This window comes from Chionomys nivalis, chromosome 24 (assembly GCF_950005125.1).
Source record: "Chionomys nivalis chromosome 24, mChiNiv1.1, whole genome shotgun sequence".
In the NCBI taxonomy this organism is placed as follows: domain Eukaryota; kingdom Metazoa; phylum Chordata; class Mammalia; order Rodentia; family Cricetidae; genus Chionomys; species Chionomys nivalis.
In genome coordinates, this window is record NC_080109.1 from 21,094,189 (window position 1) to 21,114,931 (window position 20,743).

General features: G+C 40.0%; 1 protein-coding gene across 2 annotated transcripts in view; it reads left to right on the top strand.

Moving 5' to 3' along the window:
• Window positions 1-20,743, top strand: part of Nbea (neurobeachin) — a 487,335-nt gene that overhangs the window by 340,488 nt on the left and 126,104 nt on the right. The window lies entirely within an intron of this gene.

Below are 20,743 nucleotides of genomic sequence, written 5' to 3' on the forward strand. Positions count from 1 at the left end.
TTTTTGTGTTTTCACATTAATCTGTCGAAAGGAAAGAGGGACTAAATATAGATTTCATTTGCAGAAACATTCTGTAATGTTTGTTGTTTTGTTGCTTTGGTTAGGTTTTTTTAAGATTTATATATTTTTTTATTTGAGTGTGTGTGTGTGTGTGTGTGTGTGTGTGTGCCTACCACATGTGTTGTAGTCGCCTGTGAAGTCCAAAAGAGGATGTCAGATGCCCCGGAACTGGATTACAGGCAATTGTGAGATGCCTGATATGGGTGCTGGAAACCAAACTCAGGGTCTCTATAGGATCAGCAAGTACTCATCCTTAGACCTTTCTCTTCAGCCCCCATAAACCAGTTCTTAACAGTCTTCAGTAATACCTTCAGAGATTGTTGGCAAATGGATTTTAAAACGACTAATTAGAAATTCAACAATTTCTATCTAGTCACATGCATTTCAGTACTATACACTTTTTGTTGTAGGATCAGTTTTAATGTCACTAGCGATTCTGTTCATAAAAAAACATACATACACTTCTTATACATTCACCTACATTGATAAGTACCATGCACATAAAAATGTCTTTACTAATTTAAAAGCATTTTCTGCTTTTGCAACAGACCAAGGTTAATTTTTTGTAACCTTCACCTGTATTTGATAAGCAGAATGCATAATTCATTGGGGAAGGGTGGGTGTGGGTTTGTTTCTGGGCTGGGGTTTCCTAGTAGGCAGCGCAGTTCTTCATTTGTTTTGCTCTCCACGCTGCATTAGCACGTTCTCCCCTGTGTGCATCTGCCAGCACACAATTTAGCCACGGGCATCTGTAGACCTTGTGGTGATCAGTATTGCAGGCAAAAGCCATATGTGTTTAAATAAAAAAATAATCTCTTTATTTCATTTGCTGTTTTAACTGGATGGATAACTTTTGTGCCTCAAGACAGAAGAAGAAAAAATACAAAAATAATTAATTGCCTCTATTCTTAAGGCAGTTTCATTTCCCCCTCCAATATGGAATGCTTGTCAGCTCTCCTGATAAATGACTGCATGTATTTGCATAGATTTTACATTAACACAAAAATTAGTTTTATTTGTGAAAAACTAGTTTACATAATAATATAAAGTCAGTGTTATTGATTACATTTTTAAACGCTGATGACTGTAGAGAGACTGTGTATGACATTCTAACTTTTCAAAGGTCTGGTCAACCTGTTCCTTATTTTAAACTTTCTCTTTAATGATTTATATTGCTTTGTATTAACTAGATATAAAAGTGTAGTTGTAAAATTTTCAGTTTTAATAAATATCTTTAAAAGATATTAACCACAACTATTTCAGACACTTAGCACTTACTTGAATAAAAGATTACATTAAACTTTCTCAAGGAATGTTTTGAAAATATTCAGTATGAACTATATGCACTTGAAACAATTGGACGAGCATGTCATAGGAAAGATCTAATTTTGATATTAATATTATCCCAAGAGCATGTACCATATTGAATGTATGTAATTGAACTCTTTCCTGAGAAGTTATTTCTAATGTATCTGAGAACCCACCCTCTCCACCTTTGTTCCATTTCCTTAAATGTACTTAATTGAATATCCTAACCCAGTGTTAACACAGAATTAAAAGCATCAACAACAGCAAGAAAACCACTGTTGTGGACCTGTCTGGGTACTGAAGAGAGCCCCCATCTAGGACGCAGGCAGGACGCGGATGTAGGGCATCTTGTTGTCTAGAGGCAGCCTGCTAGTTACATGCCTTCGTTGTATTCGCATGTTATGGAAAAATGCAAGTATGTTCAGTGCTGTTACATCACGAAGCGTTTCATATAGTACACCTGATCCTCAAGAAACAGACTACACTGAATGGCAACCAAAACCCAGAGTATCTCTGCCACTTCTTGATTCCAGGCCACCCTGGGTGCCAGCTGTCACAGCTCAGCTAATGATGACAAATGCCCCTCTCTATGCAGATTGCCGAGCTTGCAGACTGCTGTGAAAGGCAACCAGATTACCTTTCTTCAGATAGTAACTTAACCTTTTAAGCTCATGTCAAAATCAAATGATTGGCTGTGATAGTTTCAATATCTGTATCTTTAAAAAAAATCAAAATAACACTTTATGATGCTATGAAGTTTGTTTCACTGTATGATTGGCAGCCTTCACCTTGGATACTATAATACTCTTAATGAGATCTATGTGGGATATATGGCACAGACAGTCAAGAGTATGTTTTTAAAATAGCTTTAAATCAGGTAATAGGAAAACTTGAGAAAGCTGGTGAAATTCTGGGGGAAATGTATTCTCTTTTTCGAAGAGAACCTGAATGTTGGAGCCCTTCTGCCTCTGTGTATAGACCCCACATGCTCTAAGTGGGCTGGTGATTATTCTTTATACGTAAGTCAACATGAGAGGTGGAATGGAGAACAGTACTCAATGAGTGTATGATCTCATTCAGTCTGCAAAAGAAATGTTAGGACTCAAAAATGAAGAAACCAAATTGGGAAGGTTAAGAGTCTTACCAAGGGTCACATAAATAGTTTCAGAGCGAGGTTGGTCTGACAGTGACTGGTGTCAGCTCTAAAGCATGTGGTCTACGTTACAAAAACAGGTATATGTGGGTTCATGTACTTCCCCATATTCTTTGTAGCAGCAGCTGCATGGTTAGTATTCTGAAAAGAAAACTAAAGGTCTGCTTTAAGGATACATTAACTTAAGAATATGATCAGTGACTTAAATTCCGTATTACAGAGATCGTAATATGTTATAAATTTTAATTTTATAACTTTTTGGTCTTCCACATATGGAAAATATTTATGAAGAATATACACTATTTAATGAATATAAAATTGTACTGATTCACCAAAAGATCTAGTTCCTTCTAAAACCAACTGATACTCATAGGTAGGCCTAGTGAGAAGACTAGGCAGCTAAAGGCAGTTGCTGCCAGGCCTGATGACAAGAGTGTGATCCCCACGATCCAAACAGTAGAGAAAGAAAACTTACTTATTTTGTATTTTGTACTTTGTATTTCACATGTGCTCTATAAAGCACATGCCCCATCCCTTACACACAAAATAAATAAATACAAACAGAAAAGTAAAAACAAAGTTAATGGACTGCGTCTTTATAAAAAGAGAAGTTTAGAAATAATTGACTTAACTATTATTTGGAAAAGTATCTATGTACTGCCATAGGGTTCTTTTTTCATACTGTGTCACTCTGTGATATCAATGAGCTTTATTAAGCCAGAATAATATATAGCTTTTTTCAAGACTTATTGAAAACTCCCTTTCATTATTAAAGTGCAGCCCTGCTCAAGAATGCTATATATCAGGTATTCTGGCACAGAACTACCTATCATCCTATCACCGAGGAGACTGAAGCAAGAAAAACTGTTCGAATTCAGCCTGGGCTACATAGCAAATCCAAGGCCAGCCTGGGCTGAATCATCAACCACCCCGTCTCAAAACCAAAATCAAATCAGAACAAAGAAAGCGTTGGGAGTCCCAGGTGCTTTCCCCCCCTATCAAACGTGAGGATTGTTTTCAATAATAGACATCTGTCTATTGTTTTACAAAATTTTCATATACATTTTAATTATGATACTTAGGATTTCCAGTAAAACTAATGCCTAACATATGTAAATGCATATAAAGTTTAAGTGAACATTTTGTTATACTATACCATGCAATTAGTATGAGGAAGAATAACCTTTGCCTCATGAGTCTGACACTCTCTCTAGGGAGTTGTATGGCCCCCTCCTTTGGCTCTGTGTCTGCTCTGTTACCCTCATGGCTCTCCAGTCCCTCTGCTGAGAAGAAGCCCGTCATGCACCCAGTAGACATTCACTAACAAGAAAGAATTCATAAAAAGCTCTTCCTGACACAGGGTCAAAGTCCCTCCTTGAAACTCTTACCTTTTCATAAGGGATTTTTCCCCACAGTATTATTCTTTTAACAGAAAGAAGCTTTTTAAAGTGAGCATGATCAGTCATCATATTACAGCTCTTTTACTCTATAATAGTCTTTGGTGGGAACCGCTCTTGATAATGATCTCTTCCTGGGCCAGTGATGTGTGGTCCAGCACTTGCTCAAGACGCTGAACAGTGGCCCAAGAGCCACAACTCCCACTGAGTACAACAGTCATCCTCTGAAGTACACCCTGCCACGAAGCTGTGAGGTCTAGCATGTTAATTGTAGTAAATATATTCTCACCTAGTGGTATTTTCAGTTTATGATGGGTTTATTGGGATACAGTTCCATTGTCTGTCAATAAGCTATATGTCAGATATCAGATTGAATATACCTGTGCCCTTCAGTCCTTGTATTAATTCTATGTTTCATGATACCCACTACCCTGTCCAAGACCCAAACTTCGCCGTATGGCTTTTGGTAAATATGATGACTAGAGTATATTACTCACAAATGAGCTGGGGACTCTAGAGCAACTTTCAGTAAGTGAGACAGTTAAGTCAACGTTGGGTTCTATGAAAATCCTGTTGCTAAATGCCGTGCATAAATATCTGTGTGTGTGTGTGTGTGTGTGTGTGTGTGTTCGTTCATCTGAGTACAGGGACACATGCTCCATGGACATTCATGTGAAAATCAGAGGACCACCTCAGGTTCTAATCCTTGAACTCCCACCTTTTTAGAGACAGGAAGTTTTTCTCATTCCCTGATTCATAAACACTAATATCTTATTGGTTTAAACATATGTAACTAGAATATTTTTTGAGACAGGTCACTCTATTATATAACCCTGGTCTTGGAACTTGCTATGTATATCAGGCTGTACTCAAACTCACAAAGATCCTCCTGCCTCTGCCTCCTGAGTTCTGGTGTTAAAGGTGTGCACTTTCACACCATTGTAACTAAAACTCCAAGTGCTTTTCCAACTCAGTTTATCTTGCTACTTTTAGGTATTTTTCCAAAGTTTGAATGAGAATAAGTTTTAAATTATTATTTTGAGTAAGAACAAGAATAACAGTTCTTTCTAAAAATTTGTGAAAGTTTGCAAATTCAGTGTCCATACAAAAACAGAATTTAGCTTAAATAACTTTAGTGTATGAACTTATCCTAGGTGTAGAAAGAAAGAAATATATAGACAGGTAAAATTCACTAAATATTCCTTGTCAAATACTTTAATTCTGGGCTATGAAAATACCACAGTCCATAAAGCACCTTCTAGGCAAGCATGAAGACCTGAGTTCAAACTTAAGAACATCCATTAAAAAGCCAGGTATGTCAGGCGTGGTAGCACACGCCTTTAATCCCAGTACTGGGTAGGCAGAGGCAAGTGGATCTCTGTGAGTTCAGAGCCAGCCTGGTCTACAAGGTGAGTTTCAGGACCGCAGGACTATTACACGGAGAAAGCCTGTCTCAAAAAACAAACAAACAAAACAAACAAACAAAAGCCAGGCATGGTGGAAAATGCTTAGAATCCTGGCCCTGGGGATGATGAGACAGGCAGATCCCTGGATGTAGACTACCACGTGAGTCAGTCAAGCTAATAAGAGACCTGTCTTAAAAACACAATGGACAACACCCAAGGAATACTACCTGAGGTTGACCTCTCTGCTGTCTTCATGCACGGTGCACATTGTATGAGCACCCCCACACACAGGAATACACACAGAGATGCTTAAAGTTCTAACCTAGTTTCCCATGTTTTTGTCAGAATGTACACCCCATTTGGAGCTGAGTCACTTTTCCTGGCAAATAGCTTTTGTGTCTATAAACAGAATCACCAGGTTTTATGCATGCTTACTGCACAGAAAACAAATCAACTTTCCATGCAAATGAAGAGCACTCAGGCTACACAAACCACTATGGGAATCCTCTGTGTGTTGGCCTAGTACCATTTTCATTTTTAAATAGTAGCAACAGTTTTGAAATAATTTAACATCAGTGGAGTAAATGCTTGTAAAAAATAATAGAGTTAATGAGTTAAAGACGACATAAAATCCTTTCAAACTGTGGAGCACTTCACTGTCATCCTTGGGTGGTGGCCCTTGAATCTTCTCCGTATGTCTGCTGTCAAAGTGAGCCCTGAAAACTTTATTTTTTATTAAATTTTATTCATTCATTTATTTATCTGTTGGGGGTGGGCTTGTATGTAGGCCATAGGCCATGTTACACATGTGAAAGTCAGTTGACAACTTAAGAGAGTCACAGTGGGTTCTCCTATTGTATAAATCTGGGAATTTAATGCAGGCATCAACTTCGAGGTGAGCACCTCTTTCTGCTGAGCCATCTTGCCAAGGTAGTCTTACCAACAGGAAGGACCCTTGCACTGAGTCATTTTCTTGAAGTACAGTGCTTGGGTTGAGTTTTCAGCATGCCAGAGTCAGGTAATGAATAGAGAGCCAAAAAGCCTCCAATGGGTTGAGTTGTTTGGAAAATACACTGGAGGATTAAATAATAAAAAATAAATAAATAAGTAATAAAATGCAAAATATATTCCATATCTAGATTTTTGTGTTTAAAAAATGCGCAAAAATCCCATTTGTATTCACTTTTTATGAATATTATTTACTTTTAAATTTTAATTTTCATGTTTTTATTTGCCAACCCCCCCTAACTAAATGAAATTACTATTATTTTTTTATTTATTTTTGAGACAATCTCTCTGTGTAGCCCTGGCTGTCCTGAAACCTGCTATCAAGACCAGATTGACCTTGAACTCACAGAGATCTGCCTGCCTCTGCTTCCCTAGTGCTGGAGTTGTTGTGTATGCCACCATACTTGGTTCAAATGAAATTAGTGTTTTGTTTTTTTGTTTTTTTTTCCCCCACCACAATTGTGTTTTTTAGGTAACAGAACAAAAAAGCAGTCTGCTTGAGCTTTGGCCTTGTTGTTGTATCTTAGACAGAGAACAAAGAAGCCCCAACTTTTACAAAAGCAGGCTTCAGAGTGCAGTCTGAAGTCTCATCTGGTGCTTATGCAGTAAGAGGCGTCTCAGTTGTTTTATGAACTCGATCTGTGCTCAGAGGAGTTTATATGTTGCCCACTCTATTGTGCGTCAGTCCCAGCAGACCCACGCACATTCTGCTGAGCATATTTGGGGGATAATTAGAACTAATGAAGCCTGGAACAGATCTAATTCTCTGAGTGATTTATACCCATGCTCTTGTCTGGTGCCCAAGAATTCTCCAGATCATGATCTAGCCCATTTATTTTTTTCCTAGCTTTATGTTGTCACAGCTATTGTGTTTTTAAATTTTGTGTTTGTTTCCTTTAACAGACATTAGAAATACATCAGATCCCTAAAAATCTGAGAAATGTGTTTCTGAGTGGGTTTTATATCACTTCTTCATCCTCAGGGCTAGGGGATGAAGCCCTTTGCTGCCTTTTGTTTGTGTTTAGACCTCAAGATGCTCATGGCACCTATGAGCAGATGAACAGGATAGGAAGCCTGGGGGGGTCAGTCTCTATCAGAACAGGTGCTGAGAAGTGAAACCTGAAGAGAAATAAGTAGAAATCATCCATAAAGTCTTTCTGTTGTGATAGAGGTTTCCAGAGGAAATCTGGAGGGTTTCAGAAGCTATTGGGATAGCCTTCATGTTTCAGAGGTCTGTTTCATTAGCAGGCTTTCAATGTGCTGGCAAGGCTGAGAGTGACATTTCTTCACATGTTCTCACCAAGTTGCCGGTGATTCAGTGGCCTGTAACACTTTAAATCCCATTAGCTCGCTTTCCTTTACTGTTATAACTGCTTCAGTGAATGGCACTTGTGTTATGAAGGTTAAGATCTTGGTGGCTTACTGAGGGCATACTAGAATGAGGACAGACACAGTTGCCAACAGAAGAAGGCTATAAATATATTAAAGCAGTGCGATAGTAAGTAAGTTGTTCAGGTCTTTGCAGGTAGCTTTTGTAGCCTGTGTCCTTCCTGCTTGTACTTCTCTTGCCAAAGAGCCAAAGCAGAATTTATTAAGAATTGGCACTTTCATGTATTGATCCCAGTACTTGAATTTCCCCATATTCTGAACTTGAGATAATAAATAGCTTAAGGGCAAAGACTAGTTTACTGCATGCCCTGACGTACCTAAATCAGTAAAATTCACCAAGCAGGCTGCTTAAAGAGTATTGATGGTCCTAAGATATTGATGTACTTCTTCTGATAAATGCCAGTCTGAACTGTACATCCTAGTCTATAGCTTCCTCTCCTCATATGCCACAGCTCTGCCTGGAAGGCAGCCAAGAACTCAATAACTCATCTTAGGACCTTGATAACAAAAGTAATCTGTAAAATTTTATCTTATTTAAAAAGACAAAGGCTGTGGTAGAAGGATTGCCATTAATGACTTCCCCTGTATTGTAGATGTCCTACAGACTGCTTGTACTTTCATCCTCTCCAAGACACTGTGCAGTGGACACTGCTGCCTCCCTCATATGGGTAAGACCCTGAGACATAGGACAACCCGGTGACTCCTATACACTTGCAAAGCTAGGTATCCATGTCTGCTGCCTCCCTCATATGGGTAAGACCCTGAGACACAGGACATCCCGGTGACTCCTATACACTTGCAAAACTCGGTATCCATGTCTGCTGCCTCCATAGCCCAAGCCCCACTTTCTTCGTTTATATACTAAACCTCTCTATGTTTGTTTTCTCATATGCAAAATAAAGATAAGAATCTACGCGGTGGGGTTATTGCACAGATTAAATTAATACACATCAAATGCTTAGACTGTTTTAAAACTTGTTTTTCCCCAGTCCACACAGTACCTAACAGTTAATATTCAGCATTTCTGACTCTAGATCCCTCACTTCTGAAGAATGACTCTTGGATAAAATTTGCTAAATGTCTAATTAAAGGTAGTAGTATCTCTCTTGTTCTTAGTTGAAGACTTTGTTAATTCTACTAGCTATTTTGACCTTTTACTGCAATGTTTGTAAAATGATTAAATTTTTCATTCCTGCTCTCCAGAAATCCTGGTAACTACATTGATAACTCTCAAATTTGCATCTCCAGCCAAAAACATTTCTCCACAGTCCAAGCTCATATGTCCTGTGGTCTCCATATTCCCTCCCATATCTAAGAAACGTTTCAGACTGCTATCCAAGCTGACTACCTATTACTTCTCAGTAACAATTCCTTTCTTTCCATACCGTATATACACAGCACCAATAAACCCACTTAGACCAACATTATAGCCTCCATTTCCTCCTTCCCTCCTTCCCTCCCTCCCTCCTTCCCCTCTTTCCATTCTTGGTGTGTGTGTGTGTGTGTGTGTGTGTGTGTGTGTGTGAGTTGTGTGGACTTAACCAGAAGTGCAGCCTTTAGCTACATTGGCTGACCTGCAAGGGCTCGGGATTGTCTGTCGGCCCCTCATCCTAGTGCCAGCTGCCTTCTGTCTTATCCCCATCTTGCCAGACCCTTCATTCCCATTTCTCAACAAAACAACGGCAATGGAGGAGTGAAAACATGGCTGAAGAACAGCTGAGAGTTTACCTCTTCATCCACGGGCACAAGGCAGTGAGAGCCAACTGGGGATGGGTGAGTCTTTGGAAACCTTAAAACCTAGCCCCAGTGGCATACCTACTCCAACAAAGCCACACCTGCTAACGCTTCCCTAGCAGTTCCATGGGCTAGGGACCAAGAATTCAAATTTATGCCTATGGGGACCATTTCCATCCAACACCACACCTCTTTGCCTTTTTACCGTTTCTTTTTCACTAAAGAGGACTGCAGCTCTTCCTCGTTTTAGTGATCTGTGCTTCTCAGGCTTTTACCTCACTTGACTCCCCTGGGGTCAGTTTGGTGGAACGGATTATTGTTGAAGCCTAAGTTTGTTTTGTTTGTTTGTTTGTTTTTAAATGTTATATGTATTGGTCTTTTGTCTGCATTCACGTCTGTGTAAGGGTATTGGATCACCTGGAACTAGAGTAAAAGACAGTTGTGAGCTGCCATGTGGATGCTGGGAATTGAACCTGGGTCCTCTGGAAGAACAGTCAGTGCTCTTAACTGCTGAGTCATTTCTCCGAAACCTAAGTTCTTAGACTGCAGATGGCTTCCTTTTCCAGGTGACAAGCAAAATATTTTTCCTTTGTCCCTTACCCCCAAACTCTAGAACAGGATTGTACACCATAATGAGGATTTCTGTGGAAACATCACATGAGACATTGCAGGGACAGATAGGGGCATGGAAGAAGAATATACAAGAGTAGTTGCTAAGTGATGATTAGTGACTATTTTTTCTTTATGCAGATTTCAAGTTTAACTTTCACACATAGCATTTCACCTAAAGGGTTACAGTAATTACTTGCCATAACTCATTCTACCTGTTGGTTTTCTATTTTCTCTTATGATAATCATAAAAACCAAAATTTGGTAACTAGGTTGAAATGCTCACACATTGTTACTATGAGCTAGCTATTATTCAACTAGATCCTGAAGCAAGTTTGGAGTTTCCTTCCTGACTTGTATGGCTACAAGTGATTGTTTTTGAGAAAGTCCTTTGTCATCAGTCTTCTCTTAGGCAGCTCAGCAGCACAGTTTAAATAAGCCCTTCATTTCCATGAATTTAAGGGTTTAAAGATAAATATTTTCATTTTTTTCAGCATTCACAAATTATGAACTCTCTGGCATTAAGTCCGTATGTAAGCAGTCTCTAAAATATAGTCTGTAGGCTGCTGGTGGGGAGTGAATGTGTTCGACTATTGTGAACCTGACATGCAAGCTTATATTGTTTGTAGTGCTTTGTCAACACAAGCTTAGGAACATGGAAACACAGCCCTGAAATTCCTTGTACTGGGCCTAAGCAGGAAGCTTAAATCATTCAGTTATCAGACATTTATTGAGGTTCTCTTAAAGCTCCCCACTGTTCACTGAGAAACCATCCCTGGCTGACAATTCACCTGTCATTAGGACTGCAAACCACAGATGACACAGTTGCAACTCAGCAGCAAAGAACCCAGTAAGTCCAGAAGGAGGTACTGCAGAGCTGTGAAGGAGGAACATCCAAACACAGCACAAGAACACCATCTGAGCAAAAGCCTGAAGAATGGGTGTGTCAATACAATCAACAATCATTTGTAGAGTGTAATTTTTTCTTTCAATCTTCCTGTACTCAAGCATCAAGACAACAAATTCAACACAGGCCACATATAGCTCATAGCTCCTACATAAGGGTAACCCTGCAAGAAAGGTCACACAACAGGAAAAGTATTTGGCTGCACCTGAGTTAACTCTGATACTTGGGTACATAAACTCTACCAGTTGTCACAGAAAAATATCCACATGAGTTTTCTAGAAAGAAGGTAAGTTCAGTTTTAACCATTGATCACGAGGTTATCCAGATGAAAAATGAAACAGGCAGTTTGGTGGAGTTGAGCTGACTGAAGCTTAAGAGAAAGATGGAAGAGTCACCATCAGAAATGTGCCCAGAAGCATGAGAACATCTGCCGGTCTGCAGGAGACAGACAGTATGTAATGAGACCAGTACAAAGAAATGATTTCATTATGAGGAGCTCCAGCAGAGGAAGATGGGACAGGAGGAGTGAATGGGAAGAAATTTTCAAAGAGATAAGGAAGGAAACTTTTTACAGCCAAAACAAGAGAAGAGTGAAGAGCTGAGATCCACATTAGCCATCACACAGAGTTCAGGGAACACAAGAGTCCCTGCGCTCCACATCTGAATTAGTTAGCTTGTAGAGACGGAAGGCAGCCAGCCAGCTGAAGTGAAAGTAGGAGGGATAAAGCGAATCATAGGTCACACGTTCAATATAAATGAGATTTTGTGTACTGTGGATGCAGTACAGATTTAAAGAGCTGCTTGAGCATGCCTGGGCCACAAAAGAAGAAGCTAGGATGTAAAACTGTCAGGAAGGGGAAAATCGTGGAGCTGGTTTGTTTTCACACTAACAGAAGGAAATGTTACAAATTTCTTTCTTTCTTTCTTTCTTTCTTTCTTTCTTTCTTTCTTTCTTTCTTTCTTTCTTTCTTTCTTTTCGATACAAGGTTTCTCTGTAGCTTTGGAGCCTGTCCTGGAACTAGCTCTTGTAAGACCAGGCTGGCCTCGAACTCACAGAGATCCCCCTGCCTCTGCCTCCCGAGTGCTGGGATTAAAGGCGTGCACCACCACCGCCCGGCATGTTATAATTTTCTTAGTCACAAACAATTGACACATAGTCTGTTTACAATGAGGTAATCTATACAGGTCTTTCTATTTCATTTCATTTATTTGAGTTGTATGTATGTATTAATAAGTGAAGATTTTAGAAACTGAGCCAGAGGTTTGGAAGAGTAACAAGAAAGGGTGTCGCATCATGAGAGGTAATTATGGCTGGAAAAGAGCTACTAGCTGGTAATTGAAGAATTCCTTTTTCTTTCCTGCTTATAAGCATTGTAACCCAGATAAGGGAAGTAGGAGGGCTGAGTCGTTTCCAACTAACACCAACAGGAGCAGAAGGCTGTGAAAGTGGGTGACTGAGGGGTACAGAGTTAGCAAGTACAAACAGAATTTGTAACAGCATCAGTTTACTTAAAGTCAGAGTTACTCAGACCACGCAGCTGCCTCATGTGGCAGAAGGGAGAAACCAAATGACTGGGTCACCAGGGATGAGGACTTGTGGAGAGCTTATGGCAGAAGGATGTGAGTGCTGTACCTGAGTTGTGATTACTAGGTCGCTGGTTCCAAACTGATGGCAATCAGCTCTAGTCAAGCTGATAAGCTGGAAGAAGATGGAATGATAACAAAAACTGCAAGTCTTGGTAAGCGTCAGCTTATAAGATTTATAAACCCTCAGGCTGTCTAGTTGTACTTGAATTTCATTTGGTAAATCCAAATTTGAATAGTAATCCAGTTGGGTAGTTTCTCTGGCTATCGTGAATGGAAGTTAGATACCAGTATGATGAGTTCTTGCAGGAGGCAGAGAAACAGAATGAGGTAGAACATGGCTGTAAGTGGACAAAGATTGCTAGAATCCAAAGGCCAGGGCTTTAATATTAAAGTTATAGATTTCCTATATGGAAATTGTACTCTGTAAATATGGTATTAACAATTGGAATGAAAAAAGAAAAGGAGCCAGAAATAATAGAATTAGTTGTGCTTTGTACTGAAGAAGGAACAGGCTGAGTCAGCAGAGCCCAAAGGAGAGCATATGCAGCCCAGTGGCTGGCTGGGGTAGTGGGAGCCAAAGAACCTTCAGGAATCCATTTAATTTAGTGCTCTGGATATCTCTAAGGTATTCCTCTAATAGTTCTATCCCAATATCTGAGAACAGTAGAATGGATTCTACTCTTCCTGTAGCCTGGATGACCATAAAACTGCCCATATAGGGTGTCAGGATACTACCCCCCTCCAACTGAACACCTTGCCCACCTCCTACCTTCCCACAGAAGGTGACATTGCATGTGAAAGCCCCTTGAGGGGTCAGCCCTGGCTTGAATCCACTTAGTCTCCTTGTCTCCAGTGTTTCTGAAGGAGGAAGGAGCCTGCTGTGCTGGCTGCTTCCATCTGAGATATGCACAACTGACAAATGCTTTTCCTTTGTCTTTGCTCCTCAGGTGACTCCTTTCAGAGAAAGATGCTCTTGGCTAGGATTCAGAAAGTGGGTGCTGGGGCTTGAGCTTCTGAATGAACTCTCTGAGCTTGTTACTGATGAGAGCTTTGAGGGTGATGATTTCTAAGTCTCCTTTACTGCCTCCCCCCCTTTCATTGTTCAATATTTATTTAACTTTGAGGTCTGTGCATAAGAGCTGTTTGACTTTTACAGGTGAGTTTCTTCCTCTAAACCACACTATTATCTGAATTATAGTAAATACCTAATTGAGTTATTATGTTAATATTTTCTTTACAATATATCATTTGTTACTTAAATCTTTAGTTATTGAGTATTTTTAAGACAAATTAAGTTGAATATGGTTTGTCATCTCTGGAACTCATACTGAGGAGTCTTTGTTTCACACAATGTTGGTGTTAGATAGGTCTAGTACCCCTTTACTGTCTTCCAAGAATCCCCAACCTCTGACCCTCTACAGTGAATCAAAGCAACTGGATCCTCACAGGAACCTGAGAAGAAGCAGACTGTCTAGACTTGAGTTTCCAGCTCTCAAAACTGTAAACTCAGTAAACTTTTATTTTTTTGTTTGTTCTTTTGTTTTTGTTTTTCAAGGTTTCTCTTGTGGTGCTTTGGTGTCTGTCCTGGAGCTCACTCTGGAGACCAGGATGGCCTCAGACTCACAGAGATCTGCCTGCCTCTGCCTCCCGAGTACTAGGATCAAAGGTGTGTGCCACCACCGCCCTGCTATAAGCTTTGATGATTTATCAATCATTCAGTCTCAGGGATTCTATTAAGTAACAGAAAATGAATGAAGACATAGTTTTAGGAGCTTTAGAGATAGTTCAGCAGTTAAGAGCTCCAGTTGCTTGCCTAGGAACTGAATTAAGTTTCCAGCTCCTATGTTGGGCAGCTTACAACCACAACCACCTCCAACTCCAGGAGGTCTGATGAACTCTTCTGGCCTGCATGAGTACTTTCAAACACACACACACATGCCTATAATTTTAAATGATTTTTAAAATGTCTAAAGACACAGGTTTATGTGTTAATCTTTATATAACTTTAGAAAATACATAGTGGATATTAAAACTGGAAATCAAAGTTACAGTAACAGGAAAATAGGAAAGAGTAATTAATCATGCAAAACGAATTCGTGGCTTCAATGTACTAGAAGAACTTCTAAGTTTAACCAAAGAACCAACGTTGAGGAATAATAGAGAACATGAGATGTATTTGAAGATCTGATCTGGCAAATATTAGAACATGGTATACTTGACACTTCTTTCCAAGCTGTACTCAACAAGCTGTGGAAAGGACATGCATGAGGAAAGAACAATGAGCCTCATTTCTCTGGAGAAGAAAATATGGTCTAAACTTTCAAAACAGAAACCCACATTCTGATAAATTAAGCATCTTTATCAGTCTCTAAGAAAGTCAGTCTCTAGGTCAGTCTCTAAGAAAGTAAAACACATTTGGGTGCCAGGCAGTGGTGGCACAAGCCTTTAATGCGAACACTTGGGAGGCAAGAGGCAGATGGATTTCTGTGAGTTTGAGGGCCAGTCTGGTCTACAGGAGCTAGTTCCAGGACAGCCAAGACTACACAAAGAAACCCTATCTCCAAAAACCAAAATCCAAACCAAAGCAAAAACCACGGCATTCCTGTTCACATGGGGCAGGGGTTTCATGACCTCCTGCAGCTGCCAGCACACATATACAGAACATATAAAGCCCATATACAGAACAGCACAGGGTTTGAATATAACTACACATCTGTATTCTTAGTCATCTCTAAATTACTCATAAACTCCAATAGGACATAAGCATTGTATAAATAGTGATTCTACAGTATTAAAGATGTAATGCCAAGAAGGCAAGTGCACATTTAGTACAGATGATTTTTTATGAAACATTTTGATTTGTGAATGGTTGAATTCATAAATGTGAATCCTTCATAAAGGTTCTGTGATGACAATTGAGGTAGTCATCAATCTGATTACAGGGGAAGGCCAGTTCAGGCACCCTCTTCACTATTGCTTAGGGTCTTAGCATGATAAAAGCATTTATCTGGTATGCAACTGACCTAAACTTCTGTAAATTTAAAGCAAAAATACAGAATTGAAAGATGAAATATACAGTTCTTCAATAGCAACTGGAAACTTCAATATCCCACCCAAACAGAATGTAAAATAATGAGATAAAGATTGAAGTGCAAAGAAGACTTAACTAGCTATGCTTGTGCTACAGCAGAGGAGAGCTTCGGATGCAGCCCAGTACAGAATCCTACACTTTCAACACTGTGAGATTGTGTGTGTGTGTGTGTGTGTGTGTGTGTGTATGACTTGATTGCACTGTAAGACGGTATTTTTGTGTGTGTGTATGTGGCTGTTCTATTGTTGTGAAGAGATACTATGACTACAGCAACTCTTAAAAGAAATATTTAATTTAGCCCTTGCTTATGGTTTTAGAGGCTTAATCCACTATCATCATGGCAGGGAGCATTATGGCATTCATGTCACTGAACATGTAGCTGAGGGCTACATTCTGATCTGCAAGCCACAGGAAGAGAGAGAGTCTGGGCCTAACATGGGGGAGACTTCAATGCCCATTCCCAGTGACACACTTTCTCCAACAAGGTCACACATACTAATTCTTCTAATCCTTTCAAATAGTGCCACTGCCTTCAACTAAACATTCAAATATATGAGCCTATGGGGACCATTCTTATTCAAACCATCAGTGTGTGTGACTTGATTACACACACAGTGTGTGTGTGTGTGTGTGTGTGTGTGTGTAGCTTGATCACATTTGTATTGGAGCATGAACTTTTGAGTGTAGATCACAGCTTCATCGACATGTGCAATGCCGAAAGGTGGTATATGCCTGAAACTGACCAGGCCTAACACACATTCAGAGAACACTGAGCAATAGTAGAGTTCTTTCTGTAATGTTTGTGGAATGTTGTCCAGAATGATCATCCATCAGGCCATAAACAACCTTCAGTAATTTTTTTTTTCGAGACAAGGTTTTGCTATGTAGCTTTGGAACCTATCCTGGAACTCACTCTGTAGACCAGGCTGGTCTCAAACTCACAGAGATCAGCCTACCCCTGTCTCCCGAATGCTGGGATTAAAGGCATGAACCACCACCTCCAGACAACTTTCAGTAAATTTAAGGAGTAAAACATTATAAAGAATTTTCTGTAGTATAATAGAATTAAGGTTTTGTTGTTGTTTATTTGTTTGGTGTTTTTGTTTTTTGTTTTTGTTATTTTTTTTTTTTTTTGAGACAAGGTCTCCCTGGCTGTCCTGGAACTTGCTCTGTAGACTAGGCTGGCCTCGAACTCAAAGATTGCCTGCCTTTGCCTCCCCAGTGCTGGGATTAAAGGCATGTGCCACAATTCACAATTATGGTTTTTTTTTTTTTTTTTTTTTTTTTTTATCTACAGAGTACACAAACCAAATTAGCGAGCTAGGAGAGTTTAGAAAACAGGCATGATTCCTAAACACTGTAGAAATCCTCTCAGTGGTCCTAAGAGGGCTGAGGTCAGTTTGGCCAAATGAGGCTATTGTGGTGGCTGTTGTGGATTAGATTGGGTGTGTGTATTATTTCCCACAGACTGTACATCTGACCAACAGTGAGAACAGAGGGTATCCTAACAGTTAGCTCCTGTGAGACAGAGTCAGCATTCTTCCTTCGTGCATTATGTCTCTAAATTCATAATTAAAGGTTATGCAGGAGAGTCATATGGCAATATACAAGAGTTGTCTTAAAGATGGTTTCATTACCAGAAAACTACAAATACATGAAATGTGTAATTCCTGTAAAACACCTTCTTCCCCGAAAATGGAGAAGCCTTAGTTCCTAGAAGCCTGAAAGTGCATGGCCTACAGGACTTAGATTTCATGTCAGACCATCCCAACTGAGTAAGCTTCTAAATCAGGTGCATGTTATTTCAAATATGGCCTTCTTCAGATATTTGATAGAAAAATCCAAGGAAATATCTAGGTGTATAATATTAGGTAAGACTACAAATAATTTGAAGTATCTTTTAGTACCATTAAGATCTTAGAGTTTTCATTTTGCCTATCATTAAAAGAGATGATATGGGCTGGAGAGGAAGGTTGGCAGCTAACAACACTGGTTGCATTCGCAGAGTACCTGAATTCTATTCCCAGCACCCACATGGTAGTTTAAACTGACATCCTAGGGAATTGGATACCTTTTTCTGATCTTTGAAGTCACTAGGCATATTTGTGGTGCACATATACACATGAATATAAAACATTCATACATAAATAAAAGAGATGGTATAGCATCCCTTCCTTATCCGTGTGTATGTGTGTATGAAAATTCAGATGACAACCTCAGGTTTCTGCTCTTACTTTCTGCCTTACTTGAGACAAGGTCTCTTTGTTCACTGCTTTGCTCCCCAGGCTCGCTGACTTGCAAGCCTCAGATTTCTCTGTCTCTACTTTCGCTTCCTCTCTTGTTGTAGAAGCTCTGAGATGATAGGCCCATGCTCTCTGGCTTTATGTGGGTCCCGGAGATCCAAACGCAGGTGCTCAAGCTTGCGTGGCAAGTGTGTTATCCACTGAGCCTTCCCCGACTTCCTCTTTTCTGTACCTCAGAGTGGTGTTTTAAAATGATATGGGTGAACAGTCACAGAAACAGAAAAACGACAGAAATATGCTGTGCTTAGGATTATACAGATCTTCTGATATGCAAATTAATCTCTCATACATAAATTAAAGAACATTAATGCTACCTTTCTTAGTATGTGAAGACACTAATTAGATCATTGGGAGAACAGTATTTGAAATGAACTTTCAAGGTACAAGAGTTGAAATAAACCAGCAGTACAGCTGGGGAATATGCAAACAAATAAAATAGCTTCATTTTTCAAAAAATAACTTTTTTTGAAATCTGTTTTTTTCATAATAAAAATGTTGCCTTAATGCTAAGAAATAGACATTTAGAACATGTGTTAGAGTTTCTATTGTTGTGTTAAAAGACCATATCCAAAAGCAACTTGTGGGAAGAAAGGGTTTATTTCAACTTAGAGTTCCATATCACAGTCCATCATTGAAAGAAGTCAGGGCAGAAACTGAAGCCATGGCCATAGAGGAATGTTGCTTACTGGCCTGCTAGCTCATGTTTGCTCAGCCTCCTTTCTTATACTATCCAGGGATGGCATTGCCCCTAGAGAGTTGGGACCGCCCACATCAATCACCAATCAAGAAAATGCCCTACAGACTTCGTTTTCTCAGTTAAGATTCCTTCTGCCCACATGACCCAAATTCACATGCTAGCATAGCACATCTAGCATAGGTCTATGTCTTTCCATGCAGTTTTCTGTGTTTGCGTACAATGGAGGCAGTTGTTCAGTGTTTGCGTACAATGGAGGCAGTTCTTCAGTGTTTGCGTACAATGGAGGCAGTTCTTCAGTGTCAGGCCCTGAGTTGAGTGCTTAACTTTTACCCCTCTGCTTCTTGAAGAAACCCCTCCTCCCTGTGGAAACTCCCATGACTGTCCTTGTTTACTTGTGCAGTCAGAGTTGGAGACAGATCCTTGTGGTCAGCCTCTTCCTCCACAAGCAGCTGCCTCCTAACACTCAGAGCGGGGAGTCAGAGACCGCAGGACCACTGACACCTGGCGGGGGCAAGGTGCTGCTTCATTCTAAACTGTAGGTGGCATCAAGTCAATGTTGGTATTTGATAAAATGTTCTCCAGGGAAATCTGAAGAAAGATAGAGATCAGAGAGGTGCTCAAGCTCCCTCTCAACTGTTCTTGTCCCTGGCCTGTTTGACAAATGTACCCAGAACCATTTTTTGTTTATTTCTGAATCAATGAAATTTGTATTAAAAATGGAAGATTGCATTTTTCAACCCTAAATATTAAATATTCATTTCTCTTTATAGCTTAAGGAATATCTGTCCTTTGCCAGTGGGGATATAGGGTATTAAACTCTCCATTAACTTTTAACCCTTAATGTTACAATTGGCCATACCTGGTCCAAGTTGACATACTCCAGGTTTTATGGTTTTTTGTTTTTCGAGACAGGGTTTCTCTGTGTTGCCCTGGTTGTCCTGGAACTTACTCTCTAGATCAGGTTGGCCTGGAACTCAGAGATCCGCCTGCCTCTGCCTCCTGAGTACTGGGATTAAAAGCATGCGCCACCACTGCCCAGCTGGGTTTTATGCTATGAGTTGTTCATGACCTGTTGACTGGGATTTGTGTGTTTGTGTGATTTAGAGAAATGTGTTATTTAGTGAAATGTGTATAGCAGGCAATTGATAAATAGGTGTTATTCCAGCCCTTGGGTGTGTAGCCTAAGTTAATAATTACTTGTAGAAGAAAGTAGTCTTGCCATAGCAAGCAGTTTGAGCTTCTTTTTGCTAATGAGAGAAGAAGCTCTTGACATTGCATTTTACAGAAAAGCATCAGATCTGTTTACCTGGTTGAAATTCAGGTTGTTGTATTGCGGTGTCGGTTCTTTGGTTTTGGCAGCACTTCTGAAGTGTCTGTTCACTCCCTTGGTGGATGAATGCTGGTGTTGACACCACCTAACAAGCAGGGATTATGTGTTTACAGAAGAAGTAATACGATAGGTCGGGTTAGGAGGCACTCTCAAGAGCTTGTGCATAATGAGTAGCTGGGAGGGAGGGCGGAGCTGACACTCTGGAGGGCCTTGTTGACACCTGCCTCTTCTCCAGAGCTCTCTTGATCATGTTCAGCTGCTCTGTTCTCATGTGGGGAATAATAGTAGAGTAAAGCTGCTTTTCGGTCTCATTTTTCTTGCTAATTTACACATTCAAGCCATTTTTTGTTTGGTACCCTTATTTGCTATTCCCTTTTGTCAAGATGCTGTTCTCTTTCTTGCCTCGGGCCTAAGAACTAATTTGAGCTTCTATAATTACTTCATGTTTTACACCTGTCTGCATATCATGCACCCCCTTTCTCTGCACTTAAGCTGTATATTTCTTTGCAGAGAAGCTGGATTTTATATACAAGATCTCCGTTTCTCCCTTCCGACATCGTAGGGAAGAAACACAATGAAACTGTTGCAATGCTATGAAACTGTTGCAATGCTATCATCTGCAGCGCGGCTGACCTCCACAGTTCATGAAGGACAAATGGACGCTGTCTGCTGAGACAGCTTGTGTTAAGATGTGGTAGAGCAGAGAGGCTGAGCTTTGTCCTCGTGAATGAAGCGATGGTTGTAGTCATTTTAGAATCATTAAG